We start from the raw sequence: 25,195 nt of genomic DNA on the forward strand, positions 1-25,195 counted from the left end.
TTATACAAGGTTAGACATCCTTAAGTTCAAGGACCCTCTGGGGTTCCTGAGATGTCTCCCCTGCATATAAAGCTGAAATTCAACATGTACAAATGTATGCATGTGCAAATACATACACGTGTAGGGTATATTATAAGATACAGGTTCAAACGACCAAACTCATACTAAGAAGTCCTCTCTTCCACCACAGGCAAGCTGAAGACTACAGAAAGCCAGCAGAGCGGTTTGGCGGAGCACTTAACTCCGGAGAGCTGGAGATGAGAAGACAGGTGAGAACTCGTGTATAAGCTCGGACAGGTGGGCTGAGAACAAATTCAACCACCCTCTTCTCTTCTTTCTAACCCTCATTGGATTCAGGGATGCCCACCCCAATGAGGAGAGCCATCTGCTCTATTCAGCCTAAATAGATCTCTATTCAGATCCAAAGCTAATCCCCACTGGAACTATATGGGAGACATACCCAGAAGTCGCATTTAACCAGATTCCTGGGCACTTGCTGGCTCTGCCAAGTATGATTTTTTAAAAAAAAAAATAACCATCACACGCTTTGTAGCAGAGAGGTCAGTCATGTGGAGAAACATGGGGTTGGAAGGGGAAAGAACCCAGGCGCACTGCTTTGTCTTCCCAGGGCTTCTGGAACAAATCACAGCAAACACCGTAGCTAGAAACACAAGCATCAGGGGATGGGGAGATGATTCAATCGCCAAGAGTGTGTGCTGCTCTTCCAGAGGATCCAGGTTCAGTCCCGGCACCCACATGATGGTCTACAATGATATGGAACTCCAGTTCCAGGGGTTCTAGCTGATGCCCTCCTCTGGCACTGCACACACATGGTGTACAGACATGCATGGAGATAAAACACTCGTTCGTATACATAAAACAAAATCTAAATATATCTTAAACACATACAGATGGTTACTCTCTCGTGATTCAGGTGGCCAGAAGTCCAGAATCCAGGGGTCATGAGGACTGGTTCTCACCAGAAACTCTAGGAAAGGATGCCTCTCACCTTAGCTGTGTCTGAGGAAGGGGTCTGCAGAACTAGGGGGTAATAAGAAAGGAGCTTAGTGTGACTATAGTCAGGACTCAGGCTGTGAGCAATCCTGTACCCGGGCACTCAGAGAATATAGACTCAGCCCAAGGCTGTTAGACAATTGCACTCAGTGGCACACATGACAAACACAACTCTGGTGCCAGGTAACTACGTCACTGTTTCCCGTCACATCCCAGAAAAGACATACCTGAAATCACTGGGAGCATCCACATTCCTGGTTCCTTTTCTGTAAAACCCGTTGGCTGGTCAGTTCCAATCTGTGGTAGCCACTTCTGGGAAGGAAGACTGAGAAGGGTGGAGAGAAGGTGATAGAAGCCCCATCAAAGGAAGCTGTCTGTCCCTGGATCCCCCTAGCTTTTGTCTGGTCACCTGAAACTCCTCCTGGGGGCCTGAAACACACTTCAAATCACCAAAACCCTAAACTCAGCCCACATAGCAAGTCCAACACACTTCTTTGGCCTGCCTTTCCCAAACTGAACTTTAGCCTCCTGACCTCAGTTCAGTTAGCATGCCCTCTAAGATCAGCTGGGAAGAAAAAGTCCACCTACTCCAGAGAGGTGGAATCTCAAAGCTTCCAGCTTCAAGCAAAGGGAGGCATAGGTGGTCTTAAACTTGTCCTCCTTCTGCCTCAGCCTTCAAACTGCTGAGACTGCAGACACCCATACCCAGAAGCCAGATTCCTACCAAAGGAACAGAAGAGAATAGCTTGGAGACTCAACATTAGAAATTTAAGGGCTGCTGGCTGTGATAAACCAGCCCCATTCCCACAAGTGCCCCAGTCATGCTGGTAATGGTGGGAGGGATAGAAACAGGACTGGGGCTAGGACTTGTAGTAAGTGAAGGTTCCTTAGATACAACACGTGGAGACTGCCACAACAGATCTCTCTCTGTAACACATACACACATACCAGCCCTTCTCCCAACACTTCTGCCACCTACACCCCTCAACCTTTTCTCTTCTGAGTTACTTCGAAGACTCAGACAACCATTGTCCAAGGGTGAGGGGACATGTGCAGGATCTATAATGGCTCAGTTTGACAGACATCAGTGGATATGGCCAATGCCAAAACCATAGAGTGCATCATCATACATTCGAGGAAAACTAAGAGCCTACTCTATGGATGGAACTATAACAAGAGGTGTTGGCTTATGCATTAGGAAAGCAAGAGAGCGTCTGACCTGAGGAGCAAGAGACTTGGGATCAGCACCAGAGCCCCACCCCTGAGCAGAACTTTGGTGACCCTCTCTGTCAGGGACCATTTTCCTAAAGGATAGATTTGTCAGGGACCATCGTCCTTACAGGGATAGCAGAGGTCATTGCCCTAAGGATGTTTACGGAGATCCCACCCCTCATCCCAAACTATGGTGAGAGCTATCCGTTAAGGGAACCCACCCCTTACTCCAATGCTAATGGATCATATGCTTCGGCTTACACCAGGTGCTGGCTGATGACCTTCAGTTACCCCGGCAGAGTTCCTGCCTACTCCTACCTCCACCCCATTCAAGGGTATATAAGCTGTAACTTTCACCCCAATAAACGGAGACCTTGACAATAGAATCTTGCTTGGTTTCCTTCCTCTTTTCAGCTCATGTCTTGCAGGTTAGCGCCCCTTCAGAGGACCCTGAATAGCTGACCCACCAAGCGGCCGGGTTACACCTCTCTCACTCTGAGGACACATATCTGTGAGGGAACTTTCCCAAACTGTCACCTGGCCACTCAGGATTCATATCCAGGCTTCCCTTTCCCCCTACCCCCTTCAAAGACCCGGTCATTGGTCACTTCTTTAACAACTTCTGTGAAACCAAAATGTTACCTGGTCCTAGGATTTAGGCATTCAGAGTAGATCCCAGGGAGGATGCAGATGGCGTCATTCACTTGGGTCAATGATTTCCCCGCATTCGCCACAGAATTCCTAAAGTGCGGATTGGACTGACAACCTGTCTCCAGCTCAGTCCAGTCACCTCCCTCCTTCCCATGTTACACACTGAGGGAGGCTACAGGGACTTTTGTTTTGAAACTAGACCTTCTGGAAACAGCTGGGAACCACTGCTTCATATTTTTAAGACAAACCAAGTATTGTCTCTGGCTTTTCGGTCCCTGGAGCTTTGGGGTTTGTGTAATTGTGTTGCCGCTTTCAGATTTTATGAAGCAATAAACTGCATTTGTGAAGGCTGGGCCATTAGGTTATGATGGCGTTCAGGCATACCTGGCCCACCCCTCGGAGACCTGGCAGAGTACATCACCTCTCTGCACATGCCCAGTACGCAGCCTATTGTGTGGTCTCTGTGCACATGTTTTGTGCCCCTCCCTTTAAATTTTTAAACAGCAGAACCCTGCCTCTCTTCTCCCCCTCTAAACTCCCCCCTCCCTGCAAGGTTACTCTGTGCCCCCCTTTTCTCTCCCCTTTCTCCTTCCCTTCCCCTAATGAAAACTCTCCACACAAGCTCTGGCATCCCTCTCTCTCTCCCCCTGCCCACCATTTTTTTTAATTAAAACAGGCTAGGCTCTACCACTGTTGCAAAGCCAAGACTGGGCTCTGCAAGCTGAATTGTAGTCATGTGGTCATTTATTTATAAAATAAAGCCCTTTAGATCTACTAATATGCAGGGGTTATGCAATCTGGGACGCATCTCTAACTGTGTGTGTGTGTGTGTGTGTGTGTGTGTGTGTGTAGACTTGCACATATGTCCACAGACACATTTATGATGGTCACCATGGAAAACCAATAGTTGAAGAGCATGCCTTTGTCATTTCCTCCTACCCATTCTGTTTTATTTAGGGTTCTCTAAAGCAACAGAACTGATTTTATGTATGTGATTTATTAGAGTAGATTACAGGCTGCGATCCAGCCAGTCCAACAGTAGCTACTCTCAGTGGAAAGGCCAAAAATATGGCACTTGTTCAGCTCAGGAGGCTGAATGTCTCAGCAGTTTCAGTCTGGTGGTGGAGTCCCTGTTAGGAATATTTCTTAACATGAGCTCCCTGCCGACGCAAAAGTTCCCAATCAAGCCAAATCAAAGCAAGCCAAATTGAGAAATATCCAGGTTTAATGGGAGATCTGCGCTCTTGGGTGGCCCCTAGGGAACCCCAGGAGGAAGAAAGGGAGACCACGTGTTCCTCTTTGGGGGGGGGGATCACTTAAATACCCTGGGGAGTGGTCCTGACCCCACTCCCAGAAAGGGGTAAGGACCTGGCCTGCTGGGATTTGGAGTCCAGACCAGGCCTGGGGGGGGGGCTGGGATAGATGCGAGGGACTGGGGCCTACGCTCCCAATTTGACAGTCCCGGAGGATCCTAGAGAGATTCTGCTCTTCTGTCACCACTGGAATCCTGAAGAAATGAGTTTTAAGATCAGTGATGCAATTCTTTGGCAATGGTGAACTCTCCAGGAGGAGTAAAGGCAAGAAGGCAAGACCCAAAGTTCCATCTTCCCAGTCTTTCATTTCCGTTGTCACCAGAAGGTGTGGCCCAGATTTCGAGCGAACCTTGCCAAATTAAATGATCCAATCAAGCAAATCCCTTACAAACATGCCTAGTTGATTGGGTTTTAGCTTATTCCAGATGTGGTCAGATTGACAACATCACACATCCCCAGGCTGTTCCCAGAGTTCTAGCTATCTTCCTTTCAGGAACATACCTCAAAATTGATGGAGTTAATCTTAGTTTGGAATGAATGAGAAAGGTCTCTTTGGTCCATTGCCCCTGCAGGCCCTAAGGGCAGAACTGGAGCTTCCTGGAAAGTTAAGGACCCTCACTAATTAGAGCTGATAAGAAAACAAAGGCGAGCAGAGTTGCTTTGCATAGATAAGACTTGACTGTAAGACCTTCTTCAGCAGCACCAAAGATGGCTAACACGTCTGGAATCATGAGTCAAATACACATTTCCTCTAAGTTGATGTGTCAAGCGTTTTGTCAATGAAAAAAATGCTGACTACCCCTGACCCAGTGTCCCACTCTGTCCCCCATGCCTCGGACAAATCAGTGACAAAGCTCAGGCTGTGCTGTTGACAGACTTTGGTAAGAGGAGGCAATTGTTGCTGAAAGAAGACCCATGTCTTCACGTGGGAGAGCATCTACCTGTACAACTCAGGGTAAAGGCAGAGGCTAGACCCCACATGACAGAGGAGGAACTTAAAGGGCAGGATCAGGGAGGACCAGCGCTGGGATTCAAGAACCAGCGGCTCACCCACCTTCTGCTGTCTTGACACCCAATGGTGAAGCAAGTGCCTCCTGAAGAGCGTCTGGCTCCTCCCCAGTTCCCCAGCCCCATCCAGAGGCAGCCCTGGCTCTGCTCGAGCACCAGCCTTCAAGGGAAGATCCTGTATGAGAAGAGGTATGACTGCTGGCAACCCTGCTGTTGTGTGTACGTGCCTGTGTTTCCCTAAACACACAGAGCAAATGAACCAGGATAAAAATAGATAATAGCAGAGAACCAACCAGGGCCTGCAGGTGCAATCCCTGCCCTGCTGGTTACTTCTCAGAAATCTGTCTCTCCTGGAGACAGAGTCAGCTAGGGCAGCAGGGTCAAAGCAGATACAATGCAAAGGCGGCTCTGCCCTTAGTCACACGAAGAAACTCGTCTCTGCCTCGGGGCACTATCCAAGTGACCCAGCCTGAATTCAGAAATTTCTCAGTACAGAGGGGAGTCTTCTTGTGTTTTGTGGGCTGCAGGTAGATTACACAGACCTTTGGGCGTTGTCTGGAGGCCTACTGTTGAATAAGAGATTATGAATACTAACCAAGTCTCCAAGTGGAGAGAGACTGTTTAGAAATGCTGAATCTTTCGCAAAGAGAGTCATGAGAGGATCTCTGAGATCAGGGTCAGTGTTAGTCTCAGTTCTTGGAGGGAACCATGAATGGGGACTCAGAGCAAGTTTGCTCGCATTCATGATCCAATGCAGCAGATGCTCGGGAGAAAAGGAGACATTGGAGCCATCCATTAATCTATGCAATGTTTCCCCAGGGTCTACTTTGTCTCACGTTCTAGGCTAAGCCAGAGCGTAAGATGGACTACACACCAAGTCTTTGTTCCTGTGGATAAAAGGGAGATTGTTGGGTGGATATTGATATTATCAATAATAATATGTAAACATGGAATGCTCTTGGGAGGGTTTGTATAAGGACACACTGACTTTAAAGGGCCTGTACGTGTCAAACAGACTGACCAATAGGCTTTTGGACTCTACGGTCTGGAGTTTAGATGCATAAGCTTCGGGGAAGAGTTTCAGGTCCAAACCAACACCTGGAAGATTTCACACACATTGGAACAAGAAACTATTTGTCCCATATTAGAAAGAAGGGGGAAGCTGCTGGAGAGGCCACTGGGCCCGTAGGGCTCACACTTGCTGCTGAAAGTTCTCAGGGTGCTATGAGGAGGATGGGGTAAGCTACCGAGAAAAGATGAGGAAATGCAGAGGGAAGAGGCCAGGGGGCCGTCTAGGTTTCAGAGAGTCACCAAGCAGAAGAACTCAGGTCGCAGATATCCATGACGACACCAGGAATCAAAGGATTGCATTTCCCCTCTGACTCTTTCTCTCTGCATCTGCTTTTCAAAGTTAGTTCTTCTTACGGGATAAAGGGAAAGCAAGCAAGCAGAGACCAGTGCCGTTACTCTGCTCTGACACTGAGGAGGACATCAGCCTGGGAATTAATGCAGCATTGCCTACTTCTTGATGACAGGCCCGGAGCCTGTGGGGCCTTCCCCTTCAAAGGATGAAGTAATTCATAAACAGGAGACTTGCAGGCAAGAGCAATGAATCTCAGGGGCCTTGCTAATTAAAAAGCCCGTATTACATTACTTCCTCAAGGACTTGTCTTCTAATTTTTAGGATTATGCTACATTGATTAATTTATACAAGTTTTTAATCCCTCTGTGTTTAATGAAGTCCAGGAGCATGGGAACGGGAGCATAATTGAGCTTCATATTATTTTATTAGGGAGAATTATGGCCTAGTGTGTCATAGAGATGTTTGTGAGGGCAGGGAGAGAGAGCACTCAAGCCATTAACCAATGGCTTTCCCAGGGCCAGCAGGACATTCCCTGGGGCCAGCACACTGGCCAGCTCATCTTTCTACACCGCATTCTGCTGGGAGTGCCTGAGAGAAACGCATCCATCCTTGGCATGGCATGCAGGGCCTTTCCCACTATGACATGGCCACCTTCCCATACAACACCACTCTCCACACACACAGGCATGCACACGAAGCGGCCGGAAGCTGAGGTCTGGCTTCTTTCCCTAACGCACTCTGTCTTATTTGGGGAGACAGATCTGCCATTAGACTCTAGGCCCCAACCTGTGCCTCAATTAGCTAGGTTCAGCCTCCTGTCCTCATAAGACAATTAAAAGAGCCAAATTAATAGTGAAAGCAGAAAAGGGGGGAGGGAAATGGGGGACTTATTCCATGGGAGAACCTTGGAATGAGGGACAAAGAGACCCAGTGACATCCCTCCTCCCCCCCCCCCCCCCCGCCCGCCTCAAGTCTGTCTTCAGAGTCCTAAAGTGAAGTTAAGGTTTGAACAATGGGTCAGCGCTACGCATTTCTGAACAGTATCTGAAGTGTGACCCTGCCTACCATTGTCCCATCAATGTCTCTTCCTTGGCAGTCCAGCAAATTGTAAATCTCATTCTAGGGGTGGGGGGGGGGGAGGTTTCCTTTCTCGATGTCCCAAGCTTTAGGCTTTCTCTTCTCCAATCTCTTGTGAGATCCGGAGGGGACTCTTGTTCCTTGGAGTCCCCTGTTTCAGTAGTCTGGTAGCCAAAGCACAGAATCCAAGCATCTTTTCAGAATACCTTCATCCTGTCAGTCCACTGAGTCTCTTAATCGACCTAGAGCTCACTAACTCGGATCAGCTGACTATCCAGCAAGCCCTGGGATGCTCTGTCTCTCCCGCCCCAGGGCAGGGATTTCAGAGAGGCATCAGGTAGCCAGCTTTGCTTGTTGGGCTTGTTGGGCTTCATGCTTGCATGGCAAATACTCTTCAGACTGAGCCATCTCCCCTGTTCTTCTCCAATACTTCCCTTCAATACTCCTACGACTCCTGTCTTACCTATGGTTTCTACTGCTTTGCTAAAACAGCACGACCAAAAGCAATGTGGGGAGGAAAGGGTTTATTTAACCTTACAGCTTACAGTCCATCATCTAGGGAAGTCAGGGTGGGAACCCAAGGCGGGAACCTGGAAGCAGAAACTGATGCAGAGATCATGAAGGAATGAATACTGCTTGCTGGCTTACTCTCTGTGTTTTCCTCAGCCTACTTTCTTATAACATCCAGGACTGCCTGCTCAGGGCCTGGTACCACCCAAAGTGAGTTAGGCCCTCCCACATCAATCATCAATCAAGAAAACACCCCAGCTTGCCTATAGGACCATCTGGTGAGGATATTGTCTCAGCTGAGGTTCCCTCTTCCCAAACGACTCTAGCGTGTGTCAAGTTAACAGAAACTAGCCAGCATGATGTCTAACCCTGTGTCCCAAACTCCACAATACAGGTTCATCTGCGTTCTAGGGATCGCCTCTGGAAAAATTTTTTGATGGGCTCCACCGAGCAAAAATTCTTCTCTCCTCCATGTGTGGCAGAAATTCCTGCTTCCACCAAGAAAAAACAGGGCTAAATAAATGTCTGCAATCTATATCTCAATCTTGAGAGCTTCCACCCCGAGGAAGTTTAGGAAATAGTTTGATATAACCCAAAGGTCAAAATGTTGCATGCCCAGTAAGGTAACTGAGGAAGCAGGAGGATGGGCTGGGGAGACCTCCTTCCCAGAAATAGCTTCCTCCAGGTTTGCACAAAAGACCTGGACTGGAGCAGCAGCTGCCTTGGACTCTGTCCCAGGCTCTGCCAAATCTTCATGGAGCCCTCCTGATGAGATCCCTTCTCCAACTCTCAGTCCGGTGTCCCCAAGCATCCCCCCTTTTCCGACTCCATATGAGCTCAGGTGATCTAACCATGCTTCTTGGGGTTTTCTCCAATGAGAACAGTAGAGAATGCTCAGCCTCCCCACAAACTGACTCTTGTCCAGGGCTCCCATTTTCTGTCCCATCCTCTGGTGGCCAGAACTGGGGCTGCACCTGTGATGTCAAAGAAGGTGATGGCTCCAGCTTTTCTGGGTTGGGATGATTCAGGACAAACCCTTCAGCCCCAGAGCTGAGCCAGCTCTGGTTCCCAAGGGAGCAGACTCTGAGCTCGAATCAGAGCTACATTTTGGTTCTTGCTTCCGCCATCAAGTCACTACCACAGAAAAGGTCAAAATTTTCTGTCCCTGCTTCTTCCTTAATCTGCCCATGCTGCCAGAACAAAATAGGAAGGAGGTTTAAACAATGGAAATCTAGTTCTCAGCACTCTAGAAGCTAGAAGTGCTGGGATGGCCACTTTCTGTCAGGGGCTCTGTCTTCCTGGCTTATAGATGGCTTTCTGCTCTCCATGTCCTTGTGTGGTCCAAAAAGACACAGCAAGTTCTCTGCTCTCTCTTCCCATAAGGGCAAGAATCTCATCAATAAGGGCCTCACAAGATGGGGGTGGGGATAGAGGGTAGCGCACAACTTTAGTCCCAGCACTCGGGAGGCAGTGGCTTGCAGATCTCTGTGAGTTCAAGGCCAGCCTGGTCTACAGAGCTAGTTCCAAGACAGTCAACATTACACAGAGAAACCCTATCTCAAAAAGAAAACCTGCACAATACAAACTTAGTGCTTTCTATAACCCTAAACGCCCAAACCCAGGGGGACATTTAAGTGCACGATGGTGCAAGCATTCGCTGGAGTGTATCAGAGTTCACAACATGTATTAGTTACATGCACACCCAAACTAACTGCCGTTAGAGTTCAAAGCCCATTGGCACCTTGTTTACACACTTGCTTTATAAGTTCAAGTACACAGATTAAAATGCACAGGACATGATATGTTCAAAGGATGTATCCACTGAGCCTGTTGGCTCATGCTTTCAGTCTCAACACTCAGGGCAGAGGCAAGTGGATTTCTGTGAGTTCAAGGCCAGCCTGGTGTACAGAGTGTATTCCAAGGCAGCCAAGGATACAGAGGGAGACCTTATCTCATAAATAAATAAATAAATAAATAAATAAATAAATAAATAAATGAAATCTCATCTTCAGCTTGACTGGTGATGAAATGCACAGTGTCACTCACCAGGTCACCTACCCTTGGGTCAGTTACTTAAGTTTTCCGAATCTCAGTCTCTTCGTCTATAAAATGGAATCATGCAGGCAGAGTTGCCTACCAGGACAATCAATTAAGTCAAAAGCAGGTAAGATGGTGGGGAAAGGTGAAGAGCCTTGCTTTCTGCTGCTCTTGACAGTTTTTGATGATAGTAGGGGGATTGCCATCCTGCCCTGACCACATTTATGAAGTTTCCTCATCTCTGGCGGCCCATATTGCGAACAGGCAGGGTCTCTGATGGTGAGACAGAGCAATTTTCAGCTTCTGCTTCATGCTTTTAACTACCTGCATGGTATTTTTAGACAAGAACCTATTTACCTCTATCACCATAAAATGATTTTTAAATAAACTTAGGAAAAACCAGCTTCCTCTGCCACTGAGATAATCTCAGGGAGAATTCACAGTTTTCTATCTCAAGTCCAAGTGTCACAGGCAAGCATAGGGAAGAGCTTGGTAGCCTGGGGTCACTTGGGTTGGTTATTATTCTTCTAGCAATGCACTTGATAACCCAGCTGCTTCACCTGAATAGATTGTATGCGCACACTCCAAGCAACCAGAAAATTTGGACAACCCCCAGGACACAGACCTACATTACACACAAACACACACACACACACGCACACGCACACGCACACGCACACACACACCTAAACAATGAGATAAGTTTCTTCTGCCATAGAAAAAAATCAAATGTAGTTTCTATCCAAGTACTCTTACAAGGCATCCAGGCCCAAGAATGGAAAGATCAACCCAGCCTCAACTGTTTGGGGTGCATGCATAGTAAGATAAACTAGGTCCATGTGTGAACTTTTTGGGAGAACTCCCTGTTTTCCATCTATTGCCCATGTATAGTCATGTTCATGATTAAAATCTGAATCATTATGGGAAATAACAGTCCCAAGAGGAAAGACGATTATATGACCAAACCTATCAGTCAAAATAGAAAATCACCTGGGGCTGGAGAAAATGCTCTGCAGTTAAGAATACATATTACTCTTCCAGAGGACCCAATTTGATTGCCAGCACTGGCAAGTGGCTCACAAACCACCTGTAACTCTAGCTCCTGAGGATTTGACACCTCTGGCTTCTGCAGGCACCTGCACATATATGCACATAACCACACACATGCCCACACATCCGTACACGTAATTAAAAATAAATCTTTTCTAGTGGAGAACCACCCAAGCTGCCTCCCTCTGTAGCTAGTCCTTCTTTCATTTAGATCTCATCAAAAGATACTCCAGGTTACAAAATGGGGCTCGTGAGCGCTCTCTCATTCTTGGGGACCAAGGCTCCTCTCCAGAGAATTCTGATCTTTTCTATTGATTTGCTTGAAATAAAGTTTCCTTGGCACATTTGAAAACCTGAAGGGTGGCAAGGGGAGGGGGGCTTTTATTTAGATTCCTTAAATAAGAAGCCGAAAACTTAAAAACATCCAACTATGACTCCAGACACCGTTAACACAAGGATGCTGGGTATCTCCATGCTCTGGGAGCAGGGGCAGCTATCAGGGCCATTGTGACATGCCAGCAATCTCCTCCAGCATTTCCGCAGCCAAAGGTCTGGGGCTTTTCTTTTTAAACTGGGCAGGAGAAAGAAGGAAATATTTGCAGGGGGAAGGATATAAGCAGTGTGTGTGTGTGTGTGTGTGTGTGTGTGTGTGTGTGTGTGTGTACGCATGTATGTGTGTGACATATGGCAGAAGCCAGACATTCCTCTGTGCAGGATCAAGTAAGAAGGGGTTTTATTCTAAAGCCCTGTTGGGTTATTTTAAAGTTTTCCCCCAAGAAACTGAGCCCCTAATTACTACTCTCTTCAAAAGCGGTATCTCACGGTTGGAGGCCACCCAGGCTCTCACATGGACCTTCAATCACATTCCATAAGTGAGGTACGAAGCTGACAAACCATCCATGTCTGGAAGAGACCACTTAGAGAAGCTGCAATAGGAATGGTGGTCCTGTAGCTCTCAGGTGCCAACAATTCCAGCTATTTCACGGTCCATCTTCTCCGGGAAAATCATTGTCCTTATCCCTGTAGTGTAGCGGCTTAGACTCCTGGCCGGATCTCCTGGAGACCTGGGCTGGGGTGTAGTGTGAAGCGGCGGGGCTGTGTCCCGCCACCCGGCCGCCGGCTAGCTTTATACCTGAAATAATTACACGGAAACTGTATTCTTTTAAAACACTGCCTGGCCCATAGTTTCAGCCTCTTATTGGCTAATTCTCACATCTTCCTTTAACCCATATTTAGTAATCTGGGTAGTACCACGAGGTGTGGCTTACCAGGAGAGATCTTAACCTGCATCCATCTCGGAGAGGAGAAGCATGGAGACTCACTATGGTGACTGCCTGAAGCGTCTCCCCCACTCTACTTCCTTGTTCCCACAATTCTGTTCTGTCTACTCCACCTACCTAATTTTCTGTCTCTTAAAGGGCCAAGGCAGTTTTCTTTATTAATTAACCAATGAAAGAAACATAGACAGATAACTCTCCTCCATCACTGGGGTACAGATATTCCTGGGAAGCTCATCTGTATCCATCCACATTGTGCCAAAAGCACTGAGTTTTCCCAGATTCTCCCGTACCTCTCATAACAATGCTAAGAAGAAAGTGTAGTTATCAGAGTCATCCCATTTTTCAGATGAGAGGAATGAGGAGCGGAGAAGCAGCAGTTTTTGCCTAACATGACTCAGCTAATTACTGAAAGATCTAGCTTCTTGCCTTCCTAGACAGGGTGAAGTAAATCCAAACTCCAGCTTCTTGCATTGCTAATGAGTTCCCCATTATCTTCAAAGAAAATCAGTACCAATGTTCTTGGGGTTAGAAAGATGGCCCAGCAGTTAAAAGTGCATACTGCTCCTGAGTGATACCCCAGTTTGCTTCCCAGAACCCATGACAGGCAACTCACAACCATTTGTAACTTCAATTCCAGAAGATCCAACACCCACTTCTGGCTTCTACATGCAACTATACCCACATGTACATACTCCCTACCCCCCCCCAACACACACACACACACACACACACACAGAGAGAGAGGGGGGGGAGGGAGGGAGAGAGGGAGGGAGAGAGAGAGAGAGAGAGAGAGAGAGAGAGAGAGAGAGAGAGAGAGAGAGAGAGAGAGGCTTGCATAAACAAAACTAAGAATAAAAATAAAATCTTCAAAATGTTCACCTCTCCAGAAAGCCTCAGAGAAGAGACCTGGAGCAAGAGGCGGCCCCTTTGGAGTCCTCTGCCAATGTGGTTCTGTGATTCTAGACATGCAGGATAATCATCACAAAAACACAACAGTTCAAAGAGGTAGAAAGATATCTCACTCACAATGGAGAAAAATAGAAACAGCTGTTATGGCAGCTGAGATAGGATAACCCTGCCCAATGCAAGGAGCTCTGGAAGAAACATGATTAACATCTGTACTTCATGTCCCACCCCGTGACTGCAATGGGTTCTCAGAAACCAGTATGAGCCAATGAGCCCTGTCTGAGTTTGGGTTTTTATTGTAGTGAAGAGATACCACAACCATGGCAACTCTCATAAATGAAAACATTTAATTAAGGGGTCTTGTTATAGTTTCAGAGGTTCGGTCCTCTATCATCATGGCTGTGTGCAAGGCAGACATGGTGCCAAAGCTGAGAGTCCTGCCTCTTGACTCAGAGGCAAGAGGAAGTGGACTGTCACGCTGAGGGAAGCATGAGCAACAGAAACCTCAAGGCCTGCCCATAGAGTGACATTACCTCCTCCAACAAAGCCACATCTCCTAACAGTGCCACTCCCTTTGGGGGCCATTTTCTTTCAGACCACCACTAGCCCAGAGAAGGCAATTGTCACAAACAATGCAGCAGCAAATGGCAATTGCCTTCAAGGGAGAAGGAATCGATCTCTCTGGACTGTCACGACGTGGAAACTTTGGCAGGAATATAAGTTGTGCCTTCCTCTCTTCAGACCTTTGGGGTTGGGAAAGACTACCTATCAGCTGCTTTTAGATTGTGACATCCCTTTTTGTGGTCACAGAGACATTATAAACCAGACACAAGACTCCCCTAATTTTCAGATGAGGGAATAAGTTCAGAAAAGGCAAATGAGTTACCTGAGGTTAGAAACACAATCCTACACACACACACACAGAAAGAGAGAGAGAGAGAGAGAGAGAGAGAGAGAGAGAGAGAGAGAGAGAGAGAGAGAGAGAGAGAGAGAGAGAGAGAGAGAGAGAGGGAGGGGGGGAGAGAGAGAGAGAGAGAGAGAGAGAGAGAGAGAGACCACAGATGCTAGGGCCTGGTCAGAAGGCCAAGGACAGCTTCCAGGGGTGAGGCTCTTTCCCCCAAGACGGGCAGCAAGCCACTCTGATGTAGTCCATCCTCAAATCTGCATTAACCTCCCAAACCTCTCAGTCCAAACGGCGTTTGTGTGGCCAGAAGAACCATATGGTCCAAGAGTAATAGAAAATATTCACAGAGCTGGACATGGCAATGCATGTCTCTTAACCTAGCATTCTGGAGGTGGGGACAGGAGGGCTGCAAGTGCTATGCCAACCTGGGCTGCATAGTTCTTGGGCTACGCAACAAGACTCTTTCTCAAGACAGAAAGACAAAAGATAGCGAGGGAGGAAGGGAGGGAGAGAGGAGGAGGAGAGAAAGGAAAAGAAGACGCTATAAGAAACTAGTGTCATTCATAATAGAAATATTCTTACTACTTTACCCAAGCATCCCCAAAGGTGATTCCTTATAATAAGATCACACCACCTATTTTCTTCTGCAATTAATTTTTTCCACTCAATTTTTTTTTGGTTGGGGGGATCAACTTCGTCCATGTTCGTATATGACTTTCAAAGGAATCCATCCTCTTTCCATAGAGCAGCTGCTGACCCCTGAGCCAAACCCAGCCAGACACCCCTTTGTTTATGGATAAAGTTGTTGAAGTACTCCCATGTTCGGTCATTTAAGTATTGCTTACGGCTGCTTCCCTACTACAGTGGTGGAATAGCTGTGGCTGGGATGGTGTGGCCTGCTAAGCCTATAATATTTGCCATCTGGTCTTCTCTAACAAAGTTTTCTGACCACCTCCACCCCATTATAAAGCACACCATTGTATTACTGAAATAATTTATTCGTTCTCCTATTGGTGGGCGTTCAGATTGCTTCACTTTGATGTTATTTAGACTGTGGTTGGGAATCTTGCACACATCTGTGAATTTATCTAGGGTGTGCATTTAAAGATGTTGAAGCATGTTCGACTTTTCTGGAAATTTAATTTTTTTCCCTCCTAATTGGTTTTGCTAGTTTATGCTCCCAACAGCAATGTAAGATAACTATTAATTATCTTCTGCGATATCAAATTCTGAACTACATTTGGTACCGTGCATATGAAATAGAATCTTCAAGTTTTCGTTTGCATTTTCTCTAATTGCTCGAGAAAGTAAGCCATTTGTGTTCTTCAAGAGCTTGCCCGCCACGGCTTTGCCCACCTTCCAGGATGGTGTTTGCCTCCCTCCCAATCTCTCTCCAGTGTAACACTACACAAGCACCAACCCTGCCACTAGGGCTTCCCCTTTCACGTTCACATTTTGAAAAAAGTAAATACTTCTTAGTGAAAATCACCCTTTACATGGTCTGTGCTTTTGTGTCTTATGCAATCATTCCTTGCAAGAAACAGAATGTCCAGGTGCGTGTATAAATATTCAAATTTAGAAGAGAAAGATCAAATGTCTTCCCGCACCTTTATACCAACAAGGCAATGTCTCAGAGACACTGTGCATCAAACGCCACCAGCTCCATGTTTTCAAACTGTTAAATTTTTGCCAGTTGATTGAGAATGACATATCACTGAGGCCTTAATTTACATTTCCCAGATCACTGATTATATGAAATGTTTCTTTGTGTGTCTATTTGCCCTCTACATATGCCATATGCAAAATACTGATTCATATCTTTTGCCCATTTTACTTTGGGTATGATTTTCTTTGGGATGATCAGTTATTTCACATTCTTGTAGCTAATCCTCTCTAGAGCATGTGAATTACAGATCACGCATTACAGACCATTGCTGATGTGTAGGATAGAGTAGATTTTTGTGTATTGCCGATGTATAGGATAGAGTAGATTTTTGTATATTGCCGATGTGTAGGATAGAGTAGATTTTTGTGTATTGCCGATGTGTAGGATAGAGTAGATTTTTGTGTATTGCTGATGTGTAGGATAGAGTAGATTTTTGTGTATTGCCGATGTGTAGGATAGAGTAGATTTTTGTGTATTGCCCTCTGTTTCAAGGGCGTCTTTTCACTTTCTGTAGGGTATCTACAAAAGTCCTTGATTGTAATAAAATGGACTTTGCCGACCTTTTAAATAACCAGTAATCTTTGTTACCTTCTGTTTATCTTCTAGAGAAATCTTTCCCTAACCTTGGAAATAATCAAGACAAGCTCTTACATATGTAGAACAAGAAATTGCACAACAAACAGTTCAACTCCTAAATGTCAATTGCTGGAAAAGTAAATCAACCAGCTGTGGTGGATTCAGAGTGGAAAAGCACAAAACAGCCACACCAGCAACTACAGGAAGACACACAAAGTGAAAGAATCTGAATACTGTCATCTAAAAGTCACTCCCCGGGGACTTAGTGCAGGTTTCAGGCTCTCCTTGGTAAAGTTAAAAATAACCAAACAAATTAAAAGCGTATCATTTCAGGAAAACATAAATAGAACAACACAACATAAAAAGGAAAGTAGAATAATAAGCCTGTGATTGAGAATGATGGCTTCCACGTGCTGTTGAGGTGAAGGGCAGGACAGAGTGGGGTGCTCTCAGAAGTAGACTCTTACCTCAAGAGCTTGGCGTTTGCTTCATAGGTGCTTGTTGCCTTTTTAACAGAAACTAAATGTGATAAATACAAGCAATTCAGGAAAAAATGAAACTGCCCAAACTAAGAGTTATAATTAATGAAATCACATCTTCCTGGAGTATTGGTTTTTTGATGTTTATTCAATGAGAACATAGGAACAATCCTCCTAAATCTTCTCCTAAACTTTTTCCCTTTTTGATTGCTTTTATTGAGCTATATATTTTTCTCTGCTCTCCTCCCTTTCTCTCCCCTCCCCTTCTACCTACTCCCATGATCCCCACGTTCCCAATTTACTCAGGAGATCTTGTCTTTTTCTACTTCCCATGTAGATTAGATCCATGTATGTCTCTGTTAAGGTCCTCTTTGTTGTCTAGGTTCTCTGGGATTGTAAATTGTAGGCTGGTTTTTCTTTGCTTTATGTCTAAAAGCCACTTATGAGTGAGTACATGTTATATTTGTTTTTCTGGGTCTGGGTTACTTCACTCAATATGATGTTTACTAAATTCACCCATTTGCCTGCAAATTTCAAGATGTCATTATTTTTTTTCTGCTATGTCGTAGTCCATTGTGTAAATGTATCATATCTTCTTTATTCATTTTTCAGTAGAGGGTCATTTAGGTTGTTTCCGGATGATGACATCTGGCTATGACAAATAATGTTGCTATGAATATAGTTGAGCACATGTCCTTGTGGTATGATTGAGCATTCTTTGGGTATAAATCCAAAAGTGGTATAGCTGGGTCTTGAAGAAGGTTGTTTCCTAATTTTCTGAGAAATCACCATACTGATTTCCAAAGCGGGCTGTATCAGTTTGCATCCCCACCAGCAATGCAGTAGTGTTCCCCTAACCCCACTTCCTCTCCAGCATAAGTTGTCATCAGTATTTCTGATCTTGGCCATTCTTACAGGTGTAAGATGGAATCTCAGAGTTGTTTTGATCTGCATTTCTCTGATAGCTAAGAATGCTGAGCATTTTCGTAAGTGTCTTTCAGTCATTTTAGATTCATCTGTTGAGAGTTCTCTGTTTAGGTCTGTACTCCATTTTTTTATTGGATTATTTGTTCTGATGATGACCAATTTCTTAAGTTCTTTGTATATTTTTGGGATCAGTCCTCTGTCCAATGTGGGGTTGATGAAGATCTTTTCCCATTCTGTAAGCTGTCATTTTGTCTTATTGACTGTGTCCTTTGCTTTATAGAAGCTTCTCAGTTTCAGGAGGTCCCATTTATTAATTGTTTTTCTCAGTGTCTGTGCTGCTGGGTTATATTTAGGAAGTGGTCTCTGGTTCCAATGCATTCAAGTGACTTCCCACTTTCTCTTCTATAAGGTTCAGTATGGTTGGTTTTATGTTGAGGTCTTTTATCCACTTAGACTTGAGCTTTACGTTTCAATTTTAGGTATGTAATTCACCTGGATCTGTGTGTGTAAACTGGCAATTTGATGGTTTTCTAATGTGGATTATTATTTATTTCTATGCTATCAGTGTCTTGTATCATACCTACCACTGGGAGGCTAATATAAATGTGCCTGGGTTCTCTGGATTATATGCTATTCTTCTATCTGTCCAAACTCACAAAGTAGTATACCTTTTAAATTAGTACAGTTCTCAAACAAGTCTCGGTGCCTTGCAGAGGGAACTCCACTCTCTTCTGCTTTGACATGCCTTGGTTAATCACAGCTCTTGAATATTCTACATTCAGCTTAGAAAAAAAGCCTATGAAATTCCACAACTAATATCTTGTTAGGATTTTCAGTGCAGTTATATTGGCTTTATAAAGCTAATTTTGGAAGAGCCAACATCTTTCTAATATTGACTCAACATGTGCTAGAACATGGACTATATCTCTGTTCTGTTCTGAGAAAACAGGGATTTTCTTATAAGGGTAACAACATTCTTTCATAGAACTTAGACAATTTTTCCATTAGATTTATTCCTAAGCATGTTACATTTTGCTGGTATTGCATAGAGTACATTAATGCTTTGTTGCAAATACATAGAATGCAATTAATTTTTGCATATTGATCTTTACTATTTTTATTTCACTTTAAATTTTTATTTTGCAGGTGGAGGAGTGGGTGGGTGCATGTCTCAGTGTGCATGTGGGGACAGAGGACAACTTTCGGGAGTCTGTTTTCTCAGACTCACAGTCTCCATGGCGGATTTTCACCAGGCTTTCTCACTAGAGCTGTATTATCTTAAACTCTTCTTCTAATTCTAGTCATTGTTTTTAGTGGTTTTTGAGGGTTTTTTTATCATTTGGTTTTTTGTTTTGTTTTGTTTGGGGGCTTTTGTGTTTGTTTGTTATTTTTATTTGTTTCTTTTGTTTTGTTTTGTTTGAGACAGGGTCTTACTATGTAGCCCTGACTAACCTGAAACTCACTATGTAGACCAGGGTGACCTCAAAATTATAAAGGTCCTCCTGTCTTCTTTGTTGGCATTAAAGGCATGAACCACTATATCTGGCCTCTCTTGATCTTTCTATAATGTACAATCAAAAATGCCAAAACTCTGAGGAAAGACACAATTTTCCTCTAGACAAGAGACTTTTTTGAGAATAAAGGGGCACCGTCATTATTCCCTGGATGTTACTGACTTTGGGCCTACGGGCATGCTACTTTCTTTGCTTATAATCCTTTCTGGAGGAGGAACTTCTTGAAGTAGGCCACATGCACCGGCTAAACCCTATAAAACCCTTTTGTTTAGTGGGAAGGCAAACATTTAGAGTTAAGGAAACAGGGGCTGGGTTCTCTGCACTTCCTTTCAGCATTGTTTCAGTGTCTCAGTCAGCACAGCGACAGAAGAATGCAAAGCGGGAGAGGCAGGGTCTGAGAGAAGAAGCAAAGCTGCCACTCTCAGCGGCCATTTTGACTGTCACTCATTCTAAGGCGGCAACTTGGCAATCTGAACATGAGATAGATATAAGCACAGTGCTGGCTTCTGTCTACCTGGAGGTTCCAGAATGTTCTCTGCCTAACTGAGAAACTCCCTGGCACAAGTCACAAGACACTAAGTACCTGCACCTTCTATCTACAATGCATGAGGAGAAATGCCTCAGAGACAGCCCAATACGGTTCAATTTGCCCTAACAGAAGCAAGAAACACATCCAAAATAGAGTAATTATCTTATCAAACCCCAGCACTATTGGCAATCTGAGAATGAGGTCTCCAACAACCTGAACTGTCACATGCTGTATTTTGTCGCTAGCATCCCCAATATAAACGCAAAACTGTGAAAACCAGGGGCAAGATTGAATGGCAATGGATCCATTCTGGCGCTGGGCGTGAGTCACTTACTGAGGACATAAATTATAGCGCTGTCACCAACAGCCATCCTGTTCGCAAATAAATGTTGTCATCTAATTGTGCAAGACTTGGAGATTGTTTAACAAATTTCTCTGAGGAAAGGCTCGACAACAGCTAGGATTGCCAGACACCCAGATTCTATCTGTCGCACCAGGCTGTCTCTCTGCCTGGGACTCTTGTTGGCGGGACAGGTACTATTATCCTATCTTCTCAACCTCCCTTGGAGATAAAGCCACAAAGGCCAGGTGAGTTTCTTGACTGATTCCATTAAAGGGTCATTAAGAAGAAGAGATGGAGAGAGGCAGCTTCTGAAAAGCAGCAGGAAAGGGGAGGACAGCCCTCTTTGTTACAGGATGCACGGCCAAGCAAGATGCCAACGCTGGGGCTGTAGGCACAAAATCTATTCTTTTTCTCATGATCATTCTAGAAAAAAAAAAAACCACCACACACACACGCATGCATGCACGCACGCACACACGCACACACACACACACACACACACACACACACGTGTGTGTGCACATGGCGGGATGAGAAGAGCTAGGAACAAAGCCTGGGATCCCTGATGCCTGGAGTGTGGACTGTGTGCTTTGAGCCTGTGGACATCCACTTACTACCCACTAGAGAGTCCTTGACTCCACTCTTCCGAATACCTGACCTATGCATCATCTTTTCCCTCACATCCATTATCTTCATCTCCATACTATCCCCACCCCTATCGGCATCTCCATCTTCATCTCTGCCCCCCCCACCCTGTCTCCCAGAAATGTCTCCCTTCCTTTCATCCACGATATCCACAATGTTAAGAAATACCACATTTGAGAATGTTCTGCCTTCTAGTCACTGGATTGTCCATCCACCTGATATAAAGCTATCTACTCATTTAAATCCCTAGCACAACTATGGCTCCATGCACCTGTTCCCTCCTGGGGACCTTCTCAGAAAGATCATAATTTACACCCACGGTAAGGTGCCTGTGACAGTTAGCATCGATTTTCAGTTTGACAGGATGTGGAATCACAGGCGAGACCAGCCTCTGGGCATGCCTGTGGGTGATAATCTAGTTTAGGTTAGCCTCTGGATGTGTCGTGAGGGATTTCTTACAGTAATGTTAAATAAGGTGAGAAGGCCCACCCTAAGGGCTGGACCAAATAAAAAGGAGAGAGCAAACTGAACACTGGCACTCGTGCCCAATACTCTCATTGGTTCTTCCTCAAGCTCTCACCACAATGAGGTCCTCCCCACCATGGACTGTAGCCCCTTGAACTGTGAGGCAAAGCAACCCTTTTCTCCTTTAGGATGCTTTTGTCTGGTGTTTTATAGCAGCGACTGACCAGACACATAACTAAGTGAGTGTCTAAAACTCCTAGTCATTTCACACAGGTAGGCCTGGTCATGTTAGCTCAAGTTCCATGCCCATGAACTGTCCAAGCCTTCATGTATGTCCCTGTGATGCTATGTGACTGAAATCCCCCAGAACCCCTCTTCTGTCCTGCCTTAGTAACTAGTCCCAGTCCCATCCCTCGAGGATAAGTCACTATCAGCATCAGCCCAGGTTGAGGTACTCAGAGGCAGAAGAGAAAGCCTCTGTTGCCGTTTTGTGGCGGCTCAACACAAACACTAGTTCACCCACCTTTTCCTTCCATCTTTCTGCCTTTTCAGCCGCCCATAATCTCTACTCCAAAGGACGGTGATTGCACTTCCTGGGATTATCAGTGCGTTATTCAGTTTCTGATGATATATTTTCAGGGCTTTCTCAGACACACTGCCCTGGTGATAAAGAGGTGGCTTCACAGTGGGAATTCAGGTAGTACAGGAATATTGAAGTGGGTGAGGATGGGGGTTCTGTTTGGCATCGCCCCCCACCCCCGCCCCTTGTCTTTTGCATCAAAGGAGCTCAGATTCAGAGTCTGGGAAACTCAAGCCAAGAAGAGTCCAGGACAACAAAAGGAAAGATAATGGCTTTTTACTGGGGAAAAAAGAACCACAAAAGCAGACTCGACCTGCTTATCTTGCATTCTGGCAGAACAGCAGACCACCAACTCAGATACTTCAAAAGACCCCTGGCTGGTTCCCCAGCCCCTCCCCGGGGGTCCCTGCCGAGAGAACATCATAATACATCTCCTCATTTTCTCCTGCACTTTTGAAGTCAAAGTGTGGTCTGGTTAATTAGATGTTAGTGGGGGCCAGGGGGCGCTGGAATCCAAACTCAATACATTTCATTTCTGAAAGACAAAGAGGTCAAGTGCATATTAAACTTGAACACGCAGGAAGCTCAGCTGGGGCGTTTATTCAGCCGGACGCCTTGCCTTGCAGGTTAGGCAGAGAAAATGCCAGGCAGCTTTTGGAGGCTGGCTGGGTGCAAAGACGGGCCTGGAAGGATGCCCATCTTACATTGTGGGAGAAGAGAGGGTGAGGGAAGCCATTCAAATGTTTGCAACATAAATAGCCTGGTCCCCACAGTCAGAATTTGAAATTTCTGCCAATATCCGACTCCTTTCATGAGACTAGCCGGGTAAACAGACTGGCTCTTCATTTCACCTCCTGCTGGAATCAAATCCACCAATTCGACTCTCTCTGGGGGAGCTGGCAATGGCGAGGGCCCTGCGAGCCCCTTGGAGCCGCCGGACGGAAGCTACCTCTCACTTCTACTCCTGGGCTTATCACAGAGCCACAGCCCCGTTCTTTTGCCCTTCGTTCTCCTCCCAGTTTCTTTGACCTTAGCAGTAGGAGCATGCGCACACCACCCCATCCCAGCTTCAGTTTAATGACTCCATAGTTTTGAGAAAACCAAACACACCCGATGTACATGTTATAAGATACCCATGGGCTCGTATATTTAAATACTCTGTCCCCAGTTGGTGGACTCCTTTGGGAAAGATTAGGAGGAGTGGCCTTGTTGGAGGAGGTGTGTCACTAGGGACAGGCTTTGAGGTTTCAAAAGTCCATGCCATTCCGAGATGATTTCTTTGCCTCATCCTTAAATATTAAATGTGATCTCTCAGTCTACTGCATGTAACCTGCTGGGCTGTCTTGATGCTCATAGACTCTAACCCTCCAAAACTGTAATTCTTTGGTCGTGCATCTTATCACAACAGTAGAAAAGTAACTAAGACACAGATCTTGCCATCAGAAGCTAAACCTAGTGTATACCCAGACTACACGTTCAGAGTCAAATTTGGTCACTCTGCTTCTCAGCCTCTGGATACTTTAAGAAGGACTTTCTGGTCTTGATTCATGAGTAAACACAGCCTATTTAACCTTCCCTAAGAGCCCACTTAATATTTGGCCAACCTCACAACATTATTTTTGACAATTGCCTACCCAGATAACACTTCTTAATAAGAAATTCGGGTCCCAGTTGCTTGGTCGGTGTTTTGTTTTATGTGGAAATGGGGTTAAGGGATGGTGAGGGATGTGTTCATGCAGAGTCCAAAGGTCAACCTGAGGTACCATTCCTCAGGTCCATCTTGGGACCTGGAGCTCACTAGCTAGGCTAGGCAAACTGCCCAGCCAGTCCATGGATGTCCCTGTATCTGTTTACCCAGTGCTCAGATTGCAAAACCCCAACAACGCCTGGCATTCACTGTGCATTCTGGGGATCAACTTTTCACTCTTGACTGGCTGAGTCATCTTTCCCAGGCCCTTGGAGTTTTGTTGTTTGGTTGTTTGGCTTTTTTTCTTGGGGTGGGGGATTGTTTGTTAGTTGGTTGTTTGGTTGGTTTTGGTTTTGGTTTTTGAGGTAAAGTCTTGCTTTATAAATGAGGCTGGCTAGAACTTAGAACTCATTATACAGCCCTGTCTGGCTCTAAATTTACTAGCGCTAGAATTATAGGCATGCACTACACGTCTGATTTTCAGGGCTAAGTTCTTTTTGTTTGTTTGTTTGTTTTTGTATATAACCCTGGCTGTCCTGTAACTCACTCTGTAGACCAGGCTGGCCTCGAACTCACTGAGAACTGCTTAAGAATCTGTTTTGAAATATCCCTCCTGTTTTGTAGTGTTCTGTTTGTTTTCTCCTTTCCTGTCACATGTCTTGATTGGGAAAAGAAGGGCGGGTCACATGTGAGGCGTCCACATTAAGGAAACTACTGATTCAGCTGCTGAATTACATTCACAGGCCACCATTGAGAGCACGCCCTGTCTCCAGACCACCTGGCTCTCACCCACGATTTGGGCACCTGGCAATCCTAAGACTGCTTTATCCCGAAGGCTCACTAAGCCCCTGCAGCAATCTCTCCAAACAGGCAGAATGTCATGTAGACACACTGCAGATTGGGATTCCCTAAAGCCGTCAATTTAAGATTATTTTTGTCTAGCCAAAAAAAAAAAAAAAAACCACCGTAGCCCACTGCAATGTGGGGTGGATGCCGCACCATCTCTAATCTCAGTTCTCTGTTCTATTTATGCAGCATGAAGTCACTGGGCTGTAATTGCTTCCCTCCCTGCGCAGTGCCGGGGTTCCCGAATCAAGCCTGTATTGAGACAGGTTTTTCTTTGTCTTTTTTTATTCCAGCTCCACCAAGAGTGGGTGGGGAGAGATCTGCTGAACTCACAAAGCTCTTTCCAAAGTCTGCACTCATCGCCATCTTTAGACATCAGAGACCCGACGTGGGTTCTCTCGAAAAGCTGTTTCGACTCTGCCTGCCCCAAAAAAATCTAAATTGGGAATTCGAGGGAACCATTCCTGGTGATCAAAGTGGTGATTCCCATCTGCCTAGATTTCAATTCCCCAAAATAATTTACCAGGAACCTCAGAGATGTAGTTGAGAAGGATGCCAGATAAACAGTCAGTCACCAGGAGGGAATTCTTTTGCACAGTGAATGGAGCTGTCC

This window comes from Arvicola amphibius, chromosome 15 (assembly GCF_903992535.2).
Source record: "Arvicola amphibius chromosome 15, mArvAmp1.2, whole genome shotgun sequence".
Taxonomy (NCBI): Eukaryota; Metazoa; Chordata; class Mammalia; order Rodentia; family Cricetidae; genus Arvicola; species Arvicola amphibius.